Source organism: Lactuca sativa, chromosome 7 (genome assembly GCF_002870075.4).
Source record: "Lactuca sativa cultivar Salinas chromosome 7, Lsat_Salinas_v11, whole genome shotgun sequence".
NCBI lineage: Eukaryota > Viridiplantae > Streptophyta > Magnoliopsida > Asterales > Asteraceae > Lactuca > Lactuca sativa.
In genome coordinates this window covers 93,997,547-94,017,804 of record NC_056629.2, presented here as the reverse complement: position 1 = coordinate 94,017,804, position 20,258 = coordinate 93,997,547, and positions in this window count along the sequence as shown.

The following is a 20,258-nucleotide window of genomic DNA, read 5'->3' as shown; positions in this document are numbered from 1 at the left end:
CACATACAAAAAATGAAGTTTAAGAATATAAATACATAAAACTTGTTGCCTCAATATACATCATTCTTGATACAAATTTTTTCTTGACCGGTTGATATTCAAAATGTCATTCTTGAAGAAGAAGAAAATTCTTCAACTATCATTTGAAGAAGATTTGAAGTGCATCTTATAGAATAACATGTAAAAGAAATTATGAAATGATCAATTAATCATACTGTTAACCAAAATACTCACAGGTAAAACGAATCTAGAATTGCAGGAAGAAAACTATGATCAATTGAATTGACAAAAAAATAAAATTAAAAAACACAGATTTAGATTGAGGGATCGAACAACATACCGATTTTGTGGAATTAGGAACTTACCTGGGAGAAATCGATGATGGCTAAGAGAATAGGATCGGCTGAATCGATGAAGCACACAGTGGTCAGGAGGGCAGCAGGCTCCTTCGCATCTCCCCAGATAGTGTGTTGTTGCTGCTTGCCTTGACCCTCTCGGATCAGCCTTCTCCCTTCTCTTCATATTTGTTTGTCGGAGCAGACCCTGCGTTGCTTTTCCCCTTCGGCCTCACTGGCCCCGGAAACAACGACCTCCCCTTTTCCCTTTCTCTCTTCAACCTCTTCGAACCCCGGAGACGATCTCGATTGGTCACGACAACCGGTATGGCGGATAGCGCACCTGAGAATTTCCCTCCGATGGAAGCGGGAGGCGATTTTGTGGGTGTGGTTGAAATAGGTAGGTTTTAAATAAAGCAACTTCCCTAAATTAAAGGGTGGAAGATTTAATTAATAGTTTATTAAAATTAAATAATACTTGGCCCATATTAATCCCTACATGCACACAATATTTGTTAATCCATATTTGAACCTACCTATATATATATATATATATATATATATATATATATATATATACACACACTAAGCTGAGTCTGGAATTCCCTCAAAGATCAATTGTTATATTTCACTATAATCCCGCTTTTCGATGTTATCTTCAAGAAAGTCAAGAAGGAGTTTTCGCTATCAACAAATGATATTTTCCACTCGCAACAGATCATGCAACCACCGATGAACAATGTGTATGTGCGTTCATCAGGGATTGAGGAAGATGAAGAAGTGGGTGAGGGGTGACTTTCTTTTTCATGAGAGTATTGAGTATGGGCAACACCCATACCCACCCATAACGATACCACGTCACCATCTTCTCCCCACAACGAGATCAGGGGATGGTGTTCGAGATGCATAACGGCGGTGAGAAAGGAAGATGATAGAAGAAACATGATGTTGTCATCCGTCGTCGTTATAACGAGACTTACCTTAATGGGAGTCGGGGGTGGTGTTTCCGGCGTTATGTCGACGTTTTGGGTGTGCCACATCAGCCTTAACGTTGTTCTAGCGATCCATACCGCATGGTCAGAGAGAGAGAGAGAGAGAGAGAGAGAGAGAGAGAGAGAGAGAGAGAGAGAGAGAGAGAGAGAGAGAGAGAGAGAGAGAGAGAGAGAGAGAGAGAGAGAGGTGGGTTCTTTCTTATTTTTTAGTCAATAAAATATGAAAATAAGTAGTAAAAAATGTAAAAATAAAAAATAAAAAGGCATTTTAGTCCTTTTAATTTTCAGAGGGACAAAAAAAAACTAGCTGAAAAGTATATCAATCCTAAAATAATCGATGTTTAGACCAAAACTCAGAAAAAATGCATATCACACGAACCATTTTTGTAGATTTGTCAATAAACAATTCTCATGAAAAACAAATCAACCTATGTCTAAAAATAACTTATGGTCATCGTTTAATTTCTTTTGTATGACAGCAACCTAAATGATAAAAGACAACCAATATGACTAAAAGTTAAATTAGTTATGATAAATGAAAAAATATATAACTAAAAGTCAACAATAGTCCTGACAAATAAAAAAATATGTAACTAAAAGTATTTAAAGATTAATTCTTTAGGTGTCTCTAAAACTTATCAAACATGCCGATATATTTTTGGATACTCGACTAAACTTAAACAATACTTACGAAAAAAATCAACATGTGACGATAAATAGTTTATTCGTGATGGTTATCAAAAACAAAAATATCTACCATATAACGGTGGTTTTTAACTTAATAGTGGTTTTGAATGAGTTATAATCACCACAATTAAACCACACAATAACTTATTTTTAATGAAGTGACATTTCATTAAACACTGAAAAATAAAAAAAATAAAAAAACTCCTTAAATGTCTATAGTGATGGGGTTTTCGTGGAGTTATTTGCAAAAATGGCGCTGTTTTGAATAAACGGTCCAGTTGCTTTGTACAAATTGGGCTATTGGCCCAGTTATTACATAAACGGTCTTTATATGTTATAGGTTTCACCCTTATCTTATATAATAACTTATAAATTTCTCATTTAAACTATTTTTCTGAATATATATATATATATATATATATATATATATATATATATATATATATATATATATATATATATAGAGAGAGAGAGAGAGAGAGAAAGAGTGAGAGAGAGAGTTAGGTTTATGTGAGACGACCTAATTTTCTGAGACCGTAAAACGTATTTTTTTATTTTTTATTTATGTTTTATTTTTTTTAGTTAATTCAAGTTCCGAAAATAATATTTAAAAAAAGAATTTTTGGATTTTTCCATTTATTTTGCATTTTAAAATATGTACAATGTAGTATTCTATTAGAATATTTCACGTATTTTTAAAAAAAAACGGGATTTTTTATTTTTTATTTTTTAGTTAATTCAAGTTCCGAAAATAATATTTAAAGAAAGAATTTTTAGATTTTTCCATTTATTTTGCATTTTAAAATTATTTTTTAGAATATGTCAGTGTAATATTCTATTAGAATATTTCACGTATTTTTCAAAAAAAACGGGATTTTTTTTATTTATTTTTACTTTTTTTTTAGTTAACTCAAGTTCCGAAAATAATATTTAAAAAAAAAATTTGGATTTTTTCATTTATTTTGCATTTTAAAATTATTTTTAGATTTGGTCTCACGGTCTCACAAAATTAGAATAGTCTCAAATGAACATGAACCTATATATATATATATATATATATATATATATATATATATATATATATATATATATATATATATATATATATATATATATATATATATATATATCGACTTAGGTTATTCTATTTAAACAAATTATTGTGTCATTGTGTGCATAAATGTGGGCCAAATCAGTTTACTTATTTTAAGAAAGTGATTAATATATATTATTAAATTAAAGATAGTTGAAAAATACCATCTAATTTCATTCTAAGGGCATTTTAGACAATTGAGATAAATTTAGAAAAGGAAAATTTCATATTTTTTGGGATAATTAGTTCTCTTGATTTTAAAATTCTAATTTTTTAATTACTTTAGTTTTAATTATAATGTAATTTTTATAATTAAACATGATTTTATTCTGTTAGAATCATATTCTCTAGGAATTTCAGGATATATATTTCTATTAGAATGATATTCTATTAGAATGCCAACACCGACTAATAACAAATTTTTGGATACAACTTCAAATTTTTCATTACATTCTTAAAAATGTAAAAACTTTATATAATAGTCAATGACAATGAAATACTCACTAACAACAAACAAAACCATGTATATTATTCTATTAGAATGTCATTCTATCATAATCATATTCTCTAGGAATTTCAAAATATATATTTCTATTAGAATGATATTCTATTAGAATGCCAACACCGACTAATAACAAATTTTTGGATACAACTTCAAATTTTTCAACAGCTTTTTCATACTGTTTTTCATTCTCCCGTCCAAAAGAGAGAAAAACTGTTATATCAATTTCAGCAGCTTCTGACTTGGGTGAATCTTGCCATATACCACTTCCATTTGTAGTATCTGTAAGAACAAAAAGGCTGCTGGTGGCAACCGCCGCCAGCTCATCATGTTCTAAATCATAATCACTATCATGCTCCCGAAACCTCTTCACAGAAGTTTCGGATGGATTTAGTGCCATACGGAATCGCATTTAGAGTCCTTAAAGACGAACATTCCAATGTTATAACCATCCTCCACCTCCACTATGCAACTTCAGGAAGACCGTAAAAACCACCAACACAATCAAAAACCCAAACAAGGTATGAAGATGGATTTAGTTTTGAGATCGATTTAAGATTTGCAAAAATCAAGAAACAGTTTCAACCCTAACGTCCCTAAGAGAATCAGGAAGAAGGCAGAGAAGAATGGATGATAGAACGGAATTCGATGTTAAATTTGTACATGGATGGATGATAGAATGGGAGGCGATGAGGAACATCGACAAATGTGTTTATGGGCGGTGGGTTGCCTGAGGAGATAACAAGTAGTGTCGTCTAACCATCACGTGGAAATCACTATCTTAAAGAACGAAAAAGGAAAAAAAAAAATAATTCCAACAAAAGAAACCCACCAAACAAAAATGAAAAAAAAAAAAAAAGAAAAATTCCCACCAATAAGAACAAAATATTGTTCATAAGGAGATTTTGGATTTACGATTATATATAATTTGGGGATTACAATTAATAATTATGGATTTATGATTTATTTTTTGGTAACTAAACCAATTATTTAGAAGTGTCATGTAGCAATGTAGAATGATAGAATAGGGCCACGAGGCATATCATGATTTTGTTTATTAGGAGAGGGAGATTTACTTGCCCGCAACATATAAATTAAACATCTTCTAATAGTTAATGTATCAAAAAGTTTTATTTTTGTGACGTTGGTTTCATTTATCTTTATTCATAAATATTTTTTTGTTACTGAGAAATGTTTTAAAATTTTTAAAGACATTAACTAATACAAATTTAATGTTTTCATATGTTATATGAACTATCTTCGTATTATTATTATTATTTTAAGTCTACGTCATGATTTTAAAAACTAGCATTACTTGATATTAATATCTTTATAAATAAAAAAATGATTAAATAGTTTTTTACGGTAATGTCATTTTTTTCTTTGATGTTTGTATTATTTTAAAAAAGTTTACAATTAGTTTTTATGATATAAATTTTTTAAATATATTAAAAAGAGTTTTTACATATAATTAAATAGATAAATTATTAAAAAATAAAATATTATATAAATATATAAATGGTGTAATAAAAAATATTAAGAAATATAAGCCTATGAAATAGACAAAACTTATAAGAGAATTATAAAAATTTGAGAATAGCAAATGCTTAGAATGATATCTTTGTAAAAAAGTAAATTATTATCCTAAACCATGCCTACTCGTCCCAGTCTAATAATTTTTGCTGCAAGTACTCATCCATTTAGCCCATTTGTCAATAATATTTTTTGGCCAATTAAATTCTGCCACAACATGCATCCCAATTCATATTTCAACCCAAAATATGCATCCTAGTTTTCCCTTTCTTGTACGTTTAATTATTACAAAATCTGCTTACTATTGTTAATAAATCCGCATTAATTGTAGCTTATTCCAAACATGCATAAATGTTTTTACAATCTCTAATAAGGTTATTTCATACGTATATTAGGGGTTAATACTTACAAAAGCGCATTGTAGCACATCATAACATTAGAGCTTTCTTCTATCCTCCTACCTTTTTGATCGTTCCCTAATACTAGAGTTTTCCATCTATCCTCCTGCCTGTTTCATATAATTATAACTCGACCACTTCTTTTACTAATACGTTAAAATTAAACATAGCCACCTCAAAGTTTCGTAACATCTGACCAACCAGATTTTTCTGCTTGACCCATACTTAGATAATCCACGGATGACTCCCTTTGAAGTCTATCATGTGGGTTGAAAAAAACATTTTGTGCATCGTACATATTATATGGTTTCAGTTCAAATTTATGCAACATTGTTCGATATATGTGAAGTTATTAGTTTACCATCCAAAAGGTCCCTTATAAAGATAGAAAAGAGAAAAGACTTCAACATATGACAAATTCAGAGTGTGGAACTGTGGATATATAACATAGTGTAGAGTCAAATGATGGTTTAGTTTAAAACATAACCAACAACAATATGCCTCAAGCTTGTTGTCCATCTGGAAAAGTGTGGTTTGCATTAGGCATGTGTGGACTGTGTTTGTCCACTCGGAAAAGTGTGGTTGACATTAGGCATGTGATGTAGGGAAGCATGCACATGATCAATGGCCCATTATTTATTTAATGAATGAGAGATATAGGAGATGAGTTAGAATCGATTTCACATGCAAGTAGTGTATGATCATTGGCCCATTTATTTAGGGCAACAATTATGTCACTATATATTCAATAAAAACTAAAACAAAAAACTAACCTTTCACCAAAAAGAACAAACAGTTACAGGAATTATCCCTTCTGCTACTGCTATGCAAGATAATTATGAATTATGGAACAAAAAAATTGCATGAGGATTGATACAACTGCAACACAGTAATGGTGTAAAGCATGATCAATAACGCTAAAGATATATATGCAAGCATCCAGTAAACATTGCCGAATTCCCAAAGGAGGAGGAAGATATAAAGCTTTACATGAATCGGAATTTCAAGTTAGTAAAACAAGCAAGAAATGTGCAAAGGAAACCTCTCTGATGCCTAACTAAGCCTCGCAAATTTAAAATGCAATTTTGATGGAGTAATTAAGTAATTTGAGTGGTTGGATATTAATGATTTGAATGAGGAAAAGAAAAGGGTGCATGACGCTTTTTCCTTATTTGTCCAGAAACAAATGAAAATGCTCTTGTTCCTTTCCAAGGACATGGGAGTGTTGTTCCATTATGGAACTTCCATATGACAGTTTGTTTAAGCCAATCAGAAAGAGAAAGCCACGACCTAAAGTTGACCTTCAATGATGAAACGAGTAGAGTTTGGAGTCTTTTATTGGAAGATATATGGAAATTGGCTTTAAAATCAAGAAATCACGTGCTTTTGAATGGGGATATTGATCACCGTATATTAGATCTCAAAGGGGTATAAGAAGACAGACAACAAAAAAAATCTTTGTTCTTTCTAAACCGCTCGATCGAACTTGTATAGAAAGAAGGAGTAGTTCATCATCTTTAAACAAGAAAACATCCGTTCGTCGTTTTTATTACTTGTAATTCGGATTCCACAGCTAGAAAAGAGGACCCCTTGTTCATAGTTTTCTTTTACTCTTGATTCAGACATGCAACTTGAGTAATCACAATCCTACATCATTGATTTGATCCCATCTCTTTTTCGATTTCTTTCAGTGCAACTAAGAAGAACACGCAAAGAGGAGAGAAGGAAGGGGACATATCTCTTTTTCGATTTCTTTTTCGATTTCTTCTAGACAAGTAAAGAAGAGCAACAAAAAGAAGACCTGGTTCCTTCTTGAACCATCTAGATTTCTATTAATGTTTTTAATCTATTTAGGCATTTTAATTTATTTTTATTTAATTCTGCTTCTAGAAATTAAGTTGATGAAGATGTTAAATGACTTTATTTCTTTCCTCCACTGTTTTGAATTTATTCGTAGGGAGTAAATATGGATTTAGTTGACATTGAGAGATGATGATTTCAATATAGTTGACTTTGTTCAAATCAATTTGTTGAAATTGAATACGAAATCTCCCATAAAGTTACGAGCTTCGATTATTTAGTTTCAAACGATAATATGTTATTTTTTATTAAAAGAATAATGACTATTTCGCTGATTTAAGTAAAAGGATATATACATTAAAGTGAATATTTAAAAATTGACGGCAAGTAAAAGCTTTGGAACAATGACACGTGATGACAAACTATGACGAATATTTAGAACCTTAATAATAATTGTATAATTATATGTATTTATTAATAATATATTACTAATATAGCTTATAATACAATATATTTATATTTTGCTATATTATATATATATTTTATTTGGTACATATTGCTATCAAGTGAAAAAATTATAAATATCTTCTAGTTATACGTATAAAAATATATAACTATATAAGTACTTTTTCATTATGAGTATATTATTAATAAATATATAAAAAATAAATATCCATCATTTATTCATTTATACTCCTCAATCACTATATATAAAATAATCTATTTGCTACAATTTATAGTGGAAAGGAGACCCGGTGGTCCAAGTAACCATGGCTTTCAGTTTCTTTTGTAAAAGGTGGTAGCAAAGCTTCACGAACACATATTTCAGTAAGACTTCGAGCAGAGCATTCCTTCTCCTCCATACATGCAACCTTTGAATTTATGTGATCCACGTGTATGCCTTGGGGCTTATGTCCTTTTCTTTCTATCTCAAACAACATAATATAATTCTGGCTTACAATAATTATTAGGTTGCATGTATCGTGTTTTAAAAAAGAAAGATATAGTTGATAAATAATGCGTATCGTTTAAGAAAAATATAACCTACAGGCCAGAGCTAACCGACATAATTCAACACACGGAGGTCAGTACTCGGTTGTTTTATCTCCATATATATAATTTATTTATTTATTTATTTATTAGAATTTCATATATACCATAGGAGACGACTTGTCTAAACTTAAATAGCTGAACAATAATTGTTTGTTTTTTTACGACTTGTCTAAACTTATCATGTCTTGTAAAATCTAGTGTTTTTCGGCATTTCTCGCACTTCTTTGAACATGGGATCCACAAGTGCTAAAGAAACTGATGGGAGTGACAAGATTGTGAGGGCTAGAAAAGATACTTTGATTTATTTGTGTATTTTCTATTGTTTCATCTTAGTTGTGTGTGAAGCTCTTGGTTTGTCCTTTTACCAAATTTAGGATTATACTGTTTGTTTAATTCATTAATTTAATTATCATCGTACAACAAGTGAGATGATAAACAGGCAACAAGTTGTGTCACTCAGCTTTTTTGTAAGGTAAAAATAATTCTTTTAAAAACTACATCCATAGATCTAGGGATATAACATTGTTATGCATAATCTGTTGTAGTCTATTAAGAAGTTCTACAGCATCCGGTGCGAGAAAACCAAACGTATAAAATGCAAATGGTATGAATACATGTTGCTTTTCCATGCACGGTTATCATGTTTGGTGACTTTGCCTGTAACAGCTTTTAAAACAGTCTGTCCCGCCGTGACACCCTCAACCCTCAAGCCCACGAGAGGGGATACCCTTGTAAGGTCCACACATACGTGTTTCCCTCCGACCCATCCAAAAATCAAAATGTCAGCCGGTCTGAGGATTGACCTTCTTTCTGTCGGGCCAGTCAGGAAATTCACAAGTGCCTCTTTCTTAGCGGAAACTCCGACACACTTAAATATGTCAAACAAAATCTCCATAACTATATTATGCCTGTATTTGAACCCTGGGAGTTCTTTATAGTGAACTGCATTCTCTCCAAAATAGTCCAAACATGCCTTCTGACACACCGGACATATCTCGTCAGCTGGGAATATTTGAATCATGAGTCGATATTTTAGTACAGTACGATACTCCACAGGAGACGTACGTTGGCCAAGCCGATCTATAGGGATAGCTATAAGAAAATCTTAAACATGTGGTCCACGTAAGCAGTGGAAAACCGCTTTCCGCCGAGCCGTCATGTCGAGATGCACTTCCATAGATTGTATTTTAATTTTTTTTAAACCTAACATACACATATGAATAAAAGAGGTTAGTTTCATTGCAACACTTCAATCAAAGTCTTCATATGTATGAAAAAAAAAAAAAAAAAAAAAAAAAAAAAAAAAAAAAAAAAAAAAAAAAAAGATTGAATAGTTACTTTCATTCCAACATTTCATCGAACACTTTTCATATGAATGATTTTTTATATGATTTTTTTATGGAATAGTTGATTTTATTCCTTCTTGAATAGAATCATTTTCAACAAACAGTGACTTTGGTATTGATTGATAAATTTTGGAAAAACAACCAAAAAAATACTTTCATATTAATATGCAGAAGACGATGCAGTTTTTAACAACCATGAATTGATTTCATTCCTTCTTTGATTATGGGATACCAATCATACACCTACAGATTAAAACTTCAAAACTACATATCCTACTTTTAGAATTAGAATTTAAAAATCAGAAATCCGGGATTCAACGCGGCTTCATTTATGCAATTACATATATTTAGAAATCGAAACTTCCCTCATTATCTTTGCTATTGCACTCTCAAAGTCTCGCTTACATGAAAAAAGTAGATTATAAATAATGATTATCTAGGTAATTCAAATTGTTCATACAAACTGAAAAGTCCAAGTGTTTCTTTTCTCGCTTCCAAAGATAAAAAAAAAAAAAATCCATAACTACGACGTTTAAACGTAGGCCTTTTTTTGTTGCTTCAAAATTTTATCTGCCTCACCATCTCAGCTAAAGAACCTTTTTTCTTCATATTTTATCTCCCTATCTAATAAAAAACTGTTTTTGGTCTATGTGGCATCTCCTTTGCCCAAAAAAATTTAACTTGAACTTCTAACTTTGCCCATCTAAAACTCGTATGTCATTGCAGTGCTATTTCAATTCAATCCCTTAAAATAAGGTGGTAAGTGATACGTTATTTGAATACTGTAATCAGTAACAAATTCATGGATTATATGTAAAACTAATGTTATACCCATTCGATGGACACGTTGACAAATTTTTAAACAATAGATTGATTTTATTTTGTTGTATAGCATATTTCTTTCAATGTCATTGACATCGACATTCATAAAAAAAACTATGTTAACCTACTAATAACAGTTGTTTGAACAACATTCTTTCCAAATTTTGGTATCATTGTCACTTCATTCCCAATCCAACATGATTTTCGTTATCGGATATTCATTCCGACACCAACCTATCAAATGTAATACCAAAATATGTGCAAATTGTTGTTTAACTCATATCCAAATGAGTACACGTAATAACAATATACTTTTTTCATAATGGCAATAAACTTATATTTTTACCATAAATAGAAATATCTAGCAACAATGAAACTTGTAAAAACATAGAAAGTACATTGTTATTTCTTGCAAATAGCCCTTGAGTGGCATTGTACATTAACAATAAAAACCTAAAAACTATGGTAACAATCACAATTTTACGAACCACAAAGCCAAAGGTTACATGTTTTTATTCATATTGTTCCGGTTTGTGATAAAAAAACCTCTATTTTAAATTACAATAGTATTCATTAGTTTTTTAACAAACTAAAATAAAAAAAAATAAAAAAAAAAAAAAAGTTGTAAGCCTTCTAAACTATGTCCCTGTTTTCTCATGTATTTTAAATTATTAGATATAAGAAAAGAAATGGAAAACTGAAAAATTATAAATGAGAGATTATAAGTTCTATAACATTTAATGATGTTAGGCATGTACCCAGGCTTGAACCGGAAAAATCGACCACAAATAACATAAAATAAGGAACAAAATCTAGTTTGGAATGAAGAAACTAGTTCTGGTACCAGTTGTAGGCCAATTAAATCAGTTATTGGACCGAAATTACCAAATGTATCGGAAAGAACCAGTTGTAGGCCAGTTAAATCAGTTATTGGATCAGAATTACTAAATGTATCGGAAAAGACCGACAAGACTGGGAACCAGGGCTATTTTTAGCAAAAAAAAATGAAAACAAAGGTCGTTTTTTAATTATAATTAAATGCAAGGGTTGTAATTAGAACTTAAGTTAGTGGACAAATACCTAATGATAAAATAGGCTACTCTTATTAATAAATAGGTTAAACTCATAAAAAGTGTAACACCCCAAAAATCAAGACTAAAAAATTTCGTTTGAATAACATTACTTAAACCATAATTGTCAAACCATAACATAATTCTTAACATAAAATCAGAGTATTAATTCAAAACATAATCTTATTATCAGAGTGAAACATCCCAGGCTGACTAAATATGGTGTGTGTCATGCGATCATCTCGAGCTCTTCTCTCCGCTATCGGAAGTACCTGAAACCAGAACTGAAAATTGTAAGCACGAAGCTTAGTGAGCTCCCCTAAACTACCACATACCATACAATAACATATAAAGCACATACTGGGCCTTCCCCACTGCATCGGACCGAAATTCGAACTAACTGGGGACTTGCCCCCTGCATCGGACCGAAGTTCGGAAACTGCATTGGACCAAAGCCGGACTAATTGGGGCCTTGCCCCCTGCATCGGACCGAAGTCCGGACTAACTACATCGGACCGAAGCCCGGACTAACTAGCTGAACATAACATAGCATAATCATCACTACTAGCATAAACACGTATACTGCATACTGCATCGGACCGAAGTCCGGAACACATAACAAAAAAACATCCTTGAATCACAAAGACATCAAGCACACTGAACTACTGCATCGGACCGAAGTCCAGAAACTACTGCTAACTAAACGGGTCGGCATTGTGGTCATAGACTCGTTCCTACTAGAAGGAAACTCACCTGCACTGCTGAACATTGCTGATAACCCTCTGGCTGCTGACCGACAACTCTCTGAACCGCTGCTCCACTAACTCCCCGAGCTACTAATATCAATATAACACTTAGTTCCAAACTGAACTTTAGAAGTCAAACTAAGCCAACTCTGGTCAAAGTCAAAGTCCTGGTCAAAGTCAACTTTCCAATTGACTCGATTCACCGAGTCAACCTATAGACTCATCGAGTTCTTAAACTCAAAAACACTCAAAATACGACCCAAGTCGCCGAGTCACCCTAAGACTCGTTGAGTTCAACGATCTTTAAATCCCATCCTGTCAAACTCACTGAGCTGCTGTTTGTTTTTTCTGAGACAAAATGTCTGCAGTCTGCGGACCACATATGTAGACCTCTGCAGTAGAAGAGGTGGACCAAACGTCTGCAGTCTGAAAAAAGAAGACTGTTTGTTTTTTTAACATCTGCGGGCTACTAAACTAAACTGAAATCTAAATAAATTGACTTTTTTAAACTTCAAAGTGATTTTTTAATATTTTTATGACTTTGTTATAAATAATTAACGAATCTAGATCAACTTTTATATATTATTGTATAAAAAATAAAAATAAAAATGGTATGAAGTAGCATATATATTTGATAAAAACCAACAACTTTGGTTGTAAAGTTATAACTAAACCTTGTAATTAGTGATCAAATAATTTGATACATAAATTGATGGAAATAAAATTCGATTTTTTCAATTAAATCCATTAAAAACGTACCGTAAATATTTTCTCGAGAAATTGACGATACTCTATTAAATAATGTTTTAGAAAATTTGACAAAAAAATATAAGAATATATTATGTTTTTTTTCCATATTTATATAAACAACTTCAACGACTATTATTATAATAAATCTTTATTTATAAATTTGTCAAACATATCATGTTTGTATCGTTGAACATTTTTTTTAAGTTTTGTAATTTTTTTTTTCAAATTGTTTATCATTAATAATGTTAGAAAAATTATAAATTAAAAAAAAAAACTTAAAAAAAATAAAGATATATATGTTTTTTTAGGCTAGAAGATGTTTGAAGATGTTAGAAGACTCTGGTCCACATCTGCGCTAAGAAGAGGACGCGCAGACATTTTTAAGTCTGCAGTCTTCAAAAAAACAAACAGTCAGCGAAGGCTAATGTCTGCGCGGCGCAGACAGAAGAGGCCACGCAGATCTGCAGACAAAAAACAAACACTACCTGAGTCACCACTCAACTCACTGATCTGCGTCTTAACCAGAAAAGGTCGAGGTTCTGTGACCAGACTCGACGAGTCCAAGAACAGACTCGCCGAGTCGAAGGCAATCTTCAACAAACTCGCCGAGTTGTTCTTCCAACACGCCGAGTCCATGGTCATGCTCATACAACTCGCCGAGTACACCCATGTGACTCGCCAAGTCTCTCTAGTTCTCAATCCATACAGTGGCTTTTTAAGCCATGCAGGGGCTCCAATCCATAGATCCACTCTTCTACAATCTAACCCTCACATAAAGTTGCAAACTTTATGTGAAACCAAGGAGATAAAGGTCCAAATCACTCTAGGGCTAGGGCTTCAGACAAAGGGGCTTTACCAACAACTCTTTGACTGATGCTTTATGACATTCTAGACCAACAGAAGTCTAGATCTAGAGTAGCAACCTCAGATCTAAACTCCAAATCCGAAATAGATCTTAAACATACCAAAATGGCCCCAAATCTCATTCATGAATAGATCTAGATGTAAAAGAGGGAATGTAACAGCTCATTACCTCCAAGATGTGCCCAAACTGAAGTAGATTCTGGATCTACACCACTCTCTTGATGCAAGCCCTCTTGATCTTCAAGTTTCTTCCACTAGAAAAAACTTCCAAAGCTTCAATCTCCCTCCAAAGGCCTCACACACACGAGCTTAGGGTTTTCTGGTTCTCAAGGGAAATAACGAGGCTGAAAGAAGGACATAAAGTCATTTAAATAGGGTGCAACCCTCGAGATTAGGGTTTTCTAATTCTAGCACCAACTCGTCGTTTCCAGCTTCCGACTCGGCGAGTTGGTCACTTAATCATTGGTTTTAGCCATAAGAACATCCTATGTGCTCATGCAAACCCTAATGCTTGGGTCTAGGTTTCTCTATTGTACATGCAATGTATCCAAGACTTACAATCTTATATCTAACATATTATAAACTGAAATTAGGGTTTAGAGAATTACCTTTGATTGTTATGTACCAATAACAATCTCAAATCCTCCTTGTAATGACTTTAGAAAGCTTAGAGTCACAAGTGTCACTCCTCTAATGGCTCACAAACACCAAGAGCGAGAGGATGAAGAATAAGGAGAGAGGAGGCTGCCCAAAACGTCCAGAAACCCTAGTGGATCTCTTAGCCACGTTTTTGGGGCTTAGGGGTATTATATATACATATAGGCTATTAGGGTTTTCATCTAGGAAACCCTAATCTGATTACTTAAGCCCTAAGTAGCCTATGGACCCTTTTAGAATATCCCTTGGACAATTTCTAATGGGTTTCCCCATAGAATTCGTCCAACCTATTATTCCAAGGTAATCCATAGCCCAAATGCAATTATCTTATAATTACAGTTCCAGTCCCTTAAGTTTAATTATTCTCTTTTAGCCACATAATTAATTATCAATTAATTCTTGACTAATATTAATTAAACAATATGATTTCTCCTTTAATATATTATTCTCATGATATATTAATAAATCATAATTAATCTTCTCTCTCCATAATTCATCCTGTCAAGTTGCTTTGGTGAAGGTAACCCAAAAGGACCATGCACCATCGGGTCAAGTACATACCAAAATTGTTATGGACTTAGACACTAATAGAACAATCTCCCACTTGGATAAGTCTAATAACTATTCTGCGTATGAATTCAGATCCTGATCTGCAATCGTAGCTTTCAAAAGCCGCTGTCAACTATGATGTTATCAGATACGCGTCCTTTAGATAAGGGATCATATATTCCTCCATTCTAGATATCGTATAGACTGAGACATGGATTTAAATCATTCTCTCTGTCTATGTGTTGTTTCTTGATTTCCGATTTATGACGACTGACAACAGACTACAATTGAACACATCAAATTAGTCCCTGCTTGGCCAAGCACTTAGTGTCATCACTAAATCATCGAGGGGCCCACGAATATCGCTTTCATCCTACTTTGGATAAAAGGAACGGATAAACTTTGATTCAATGCTTGCTTGCACTCCCTCACCGAATCACACATAACAATATGTTTTATGACACCAAGTTACTGGTGCATTTACATATTATTAATGTGTAACCGAATCGCAAGATACAACTCACACATCTCGGTTTCAAGAATATAAGATATTATCGTCTCACCAATCAATCGTGATGAAATCCATGAAGTGATCCTAGTGAGCGTGGGTTTAATCCAATACTCAAATCATATTCATAAGCACTCATGAACGTTGCAGCAAACATTTGCTTATGTCTAATACACTTTAGACAATCCATACACCAATTCATGACAATCTTCATTCATACCTACTTCCAACATATGAACGACTGTGGTCCGTTCGAATAATTTGATTGTTCTTAATCAATTTAATTATTCAGGAAGTCAAATCATGCAAAGTGAAACACAAGAATAATACTAATCCCATATGGCCCCAAACTTTAGGTATAAATAAAACATTTTATTTAATCACCATATTGATTACTCATTATTTGTTGTTTCGGGTAATCAACTTCTTACTTGAATTATTACTACACTTGTCCCATGCTCTCAGCATGCACACAATGTTTACTTACGGTCCTTACTTTGTGAAATAGATCAAACGAACACATTTCCAATTATACTCATTTCACAACTCCCAATAAGTATAAGAATATCAAATTCTTGTAACTTATGCTAGATTCTAACATTTTATGCAATGATTCTTTCGTAAACTCATAGCTCAAAATCATCAAGATTTGGCCAATCTCTATCAAAAGCAATTCTATAGATATGATGTCTCTCACTCAAAGTACATTCCTTTGAAAATCCTTCTTGCATAAAAGTTTCTAATCTAGACATAAATTCTCAATATCCAACTCCCAATATGGAAACATTTCCATATTTTGCCATATGACAACTTATTCTTAATAGAATCTTATCTATTCATAATAATGTCGATATGGTCCATCCAATACCATACTTCCAACTACTCACAAGCAACCAATCCTCAGCGAGATTTGGATCGTCCTTTGATAGTTGTTTAATTATTTTAGTCAAAACCGATTCTAGTCCTTTTTCCCTCTAAATACGCTAGACATTTGGAAAATTTTAGAATGGTCAAATATAATAGCACTAGCAATCAATCCTATACCCGAAGTGTATGGGATGCGATGCATAATGTCTTACATAAAGATATGATACTTTATCAATCTTTTGCCATAATATTTAATGTGTCACGTTCTCACAATTCGAACTATGAAGAGGGATGTCATAATCATAATCGAAATTTTAAGAACGCACTATGTATCCTTGACTAAATTTATTAACATTCCACAACCTAAGCCTTTATATTTGAAATGAAGTACAATATTCTCTCCCTTAATTATAGCAAAACAACTTTTCAACCCTTACGACTTTGCAAAGTATAACTATTATTTTCTATAATTAATATTGCTAACTTGCAATACTTGCCTTAATAATCATATAAGCACAACATTTATGCTCCCACTATCATGATGATTATTATCAAATAAGCATAACATTTATGCTCCCACTAGCTTTGACATGATAATCCTTTATCTAAGCTTCTTAAACTTATACACCTTTGCCTTAGATAGCTCATATGTGTGTCTAAACAATTCAGACTAATTGCCAAATCTCACAATTCGAATTATGGAAAGGGATACCGTAACCATAATCGAATTTGAGATTACAATTTTCACAATCACTATCTTCTTAAAATCTCTCTTAGTGAAAGTATTTCCTCACAGTTATTTTCATGAAGGAGGGAATATTATGACACTTAGATTTTAATGGTGTATGTGTTCCTATCCATGCGAATTTGTCCAAAACCAAAGTTTGCGACAAATCCAAACTCTTATGGACCGAACTTTCTTAATCTTGATTTCTTGCCTTATGGTAACACGAGTGCCCACCATGTCTTCCAAGTAGTTAAGCAGCTCCTCCTTTCTTATCAATGTACTTTTCATTGATCAAGGTCCTTGCCTTTTATGCATTCAAGTGAGAACTCATAGAACTCACATGCATAATTAACTCAATTGGAACGGCACAGAAACAAGATAGTGTCAACATGATAGGTTGTAAACCTCAAGTCGTGTGCTAGTGATGATTGATAAGGTTTATTCTTGATTAGTTCTTGAAACCTTTCAAGATCATTAAGACTCCCACTGACTCCTTGACATATAAGATTCTCTTGTCAATAAACATTTCTTGACAAACAAATATTCAAGAGTTAGTGTAGCTTTTATCAAGACAAAACACTTCACAAAATTGGTTCTAATTGGTCTTTGTCTTATCCAAGACATCACAACTTTCCAATTTCAAATGTACAAGAATAAGAAAACTTTTTCAAATTCCACATTTGATGAATGTTATAAACCTTCTTAAGACTTGTCACTCAACTCACAATCTTAGCTCTAAGACTTGTTTTTGGAACGAATTATGATTGACTACTCGATTTAACCATTTCTTCAATTCTTGATTCCTCTTCTCAGACATACAATTGCACTAAGACTCACTTAGAGGATCAATTGAGATATGGTTCTTAATCATTAATACCTATCATAAAACATAATAAAAGGTACTCTCCCTTCTTCTTAGAATAGAGAAACTTTTATCTTTCTGCCTACTTGATTCTTCTTATTCGTTCTGCTATTGATCAAAACTCTCTCAATCAACTCAGAATTACACATAATCTTATAAGTATAATCATATTTACTTAACCTTAGTAAATCATGACGAATATCTTTGTTACTCTTGTGGTGGACTTGATCAACACACAACTTTGTGTACTCGATCTCCTAGTTCTTCACTTGACACTTTTTCAACGAATTAGTCTAATTTCCAAATATGAAATTTCTCATTCATCATGCAACCAAGTTGTATGATTCCAAGTTTTTGTCCAATTGAAACTTGGGCAATGAGAAACTTTCCCTATTTGGTAAATTCTTGACATTTTCACAAATAACATAATTAAGAAACAAATACATTATTGCTAATAACAGAAACATTCAAACATCAATTTTTCATACACGCCATTGGAAGGATAAATATAAAATCAAAATCTATTTTATTGCGGAAAAATTTGTCCTTACAATGCAATTCATTGAAAAACTATGTTAATACATATTTATTAGCAATCTATTCTAACTCTAAGTAGTAGCTCAAGAATCCAATCTTCAAGCAATGCGATCGAAATCCATTTCTTCACTATTAGATTCCGCTCACTTCTTCCCTTAAGTTTCCTTTCCTTTCTTCGATCCTACAAAACATCAATTGTAATTTTTATCACATCATGTATCAAGAATCTAGAATAGGAACTTAAAAGAGTTAGTTAATGGATTTTACCTAAAGCAGAGCCATACGTTTTGACTCTCCCATCTCTTAGATCTCTTAGGTAAATAGACCAGCTTCGTCTCCAATGCCCCTTCTCTTGGCAATAAAAGCAAATTGACTCTTTTGGAACAGCGCATGGAACTACTTCAGACTTTCCCTTTCTCTTATGATCAAACCCTTTGATCATGGCATGCCTTTCGTTGCCATTGCCTATATCCATAGAGGTCTGGAAGGCAGATCCACCAATCAACTTTGCTTTTCCAGTGCGCCAAATCATTGCTAATTCAACAGCAATAAGCATATAGGTGAGATCAATGAGGGTTACATCATGGTTCATCATATAGTACTCTCTTATGAACTCACTATATGAGTCAGGAAGTGATTAAGAACCCAGTCAACATCCAGCTCCTCATAGACAACAGATCCCAACATCCTTAAACTATCAATGTGTGACTTCATCTCTAGGATGTGTGCACACACTGACTTTCCTTCTTCATGTTTACTTGCCAAAAGGGCTTGAGTGAGTTTGAAATTTTCAATCTTTCGAACTTGTGGGTTAGGGATAATAATAGGAGGAGGTGGAGGAAGTGAAGCATGATCTCGTTTTCTGTGACATCCCCAAAATCTCGGCCAGAAAAGACCGATTTCATTTATGCTTTTAAAATGATTTCAGAGTAAATCCTTTTGATTTGAAAGAGTTGCGGAATTTGTTCCCAAAAACAAAACATGATAAAACAATGTTTACCAAAGCATTTCATAAAAGAAATGTATTTTTCATTATATAATCAACCAATCCTCGTCGAACTTTGGATTGTCCTTTGATAGTTGTTTAATTATTTTAATCAAAACCGATTCTAGTCCTTTTTCCCTCTAAATGCGCTAGACATTTGGAAAAAATTTAGAATGGTCAAACATTAAAGCATTTGCAATCGATCCTATATCCGAAGCGTATGGGACATGACGCATAATGTTTTATTTGCTATGTTCTCAAAATTCGAATTGTGAAGAGGAATGTCGTAATCATAATCGAAATTTTAAGAACACACTATGTACCTTTGACTAAGTTTATTAACATTTCTTAACCTAATCCTTTAGATTTGAAATGAAGCATAATTTCTCTCCCTTAATTATAGCAAAACAACCTTTCAACTCTTACAACTTTGCAAAGTATGACTCTTGTTTTCTATAATTAATATTGCCAACTTTGCAATACGTGCCTTAATAATCATACAATCATAACATTTATGCTCCCACTATCATGATGATTATTATAAAACATAACACTTATGCTCCCACTAGCATCGA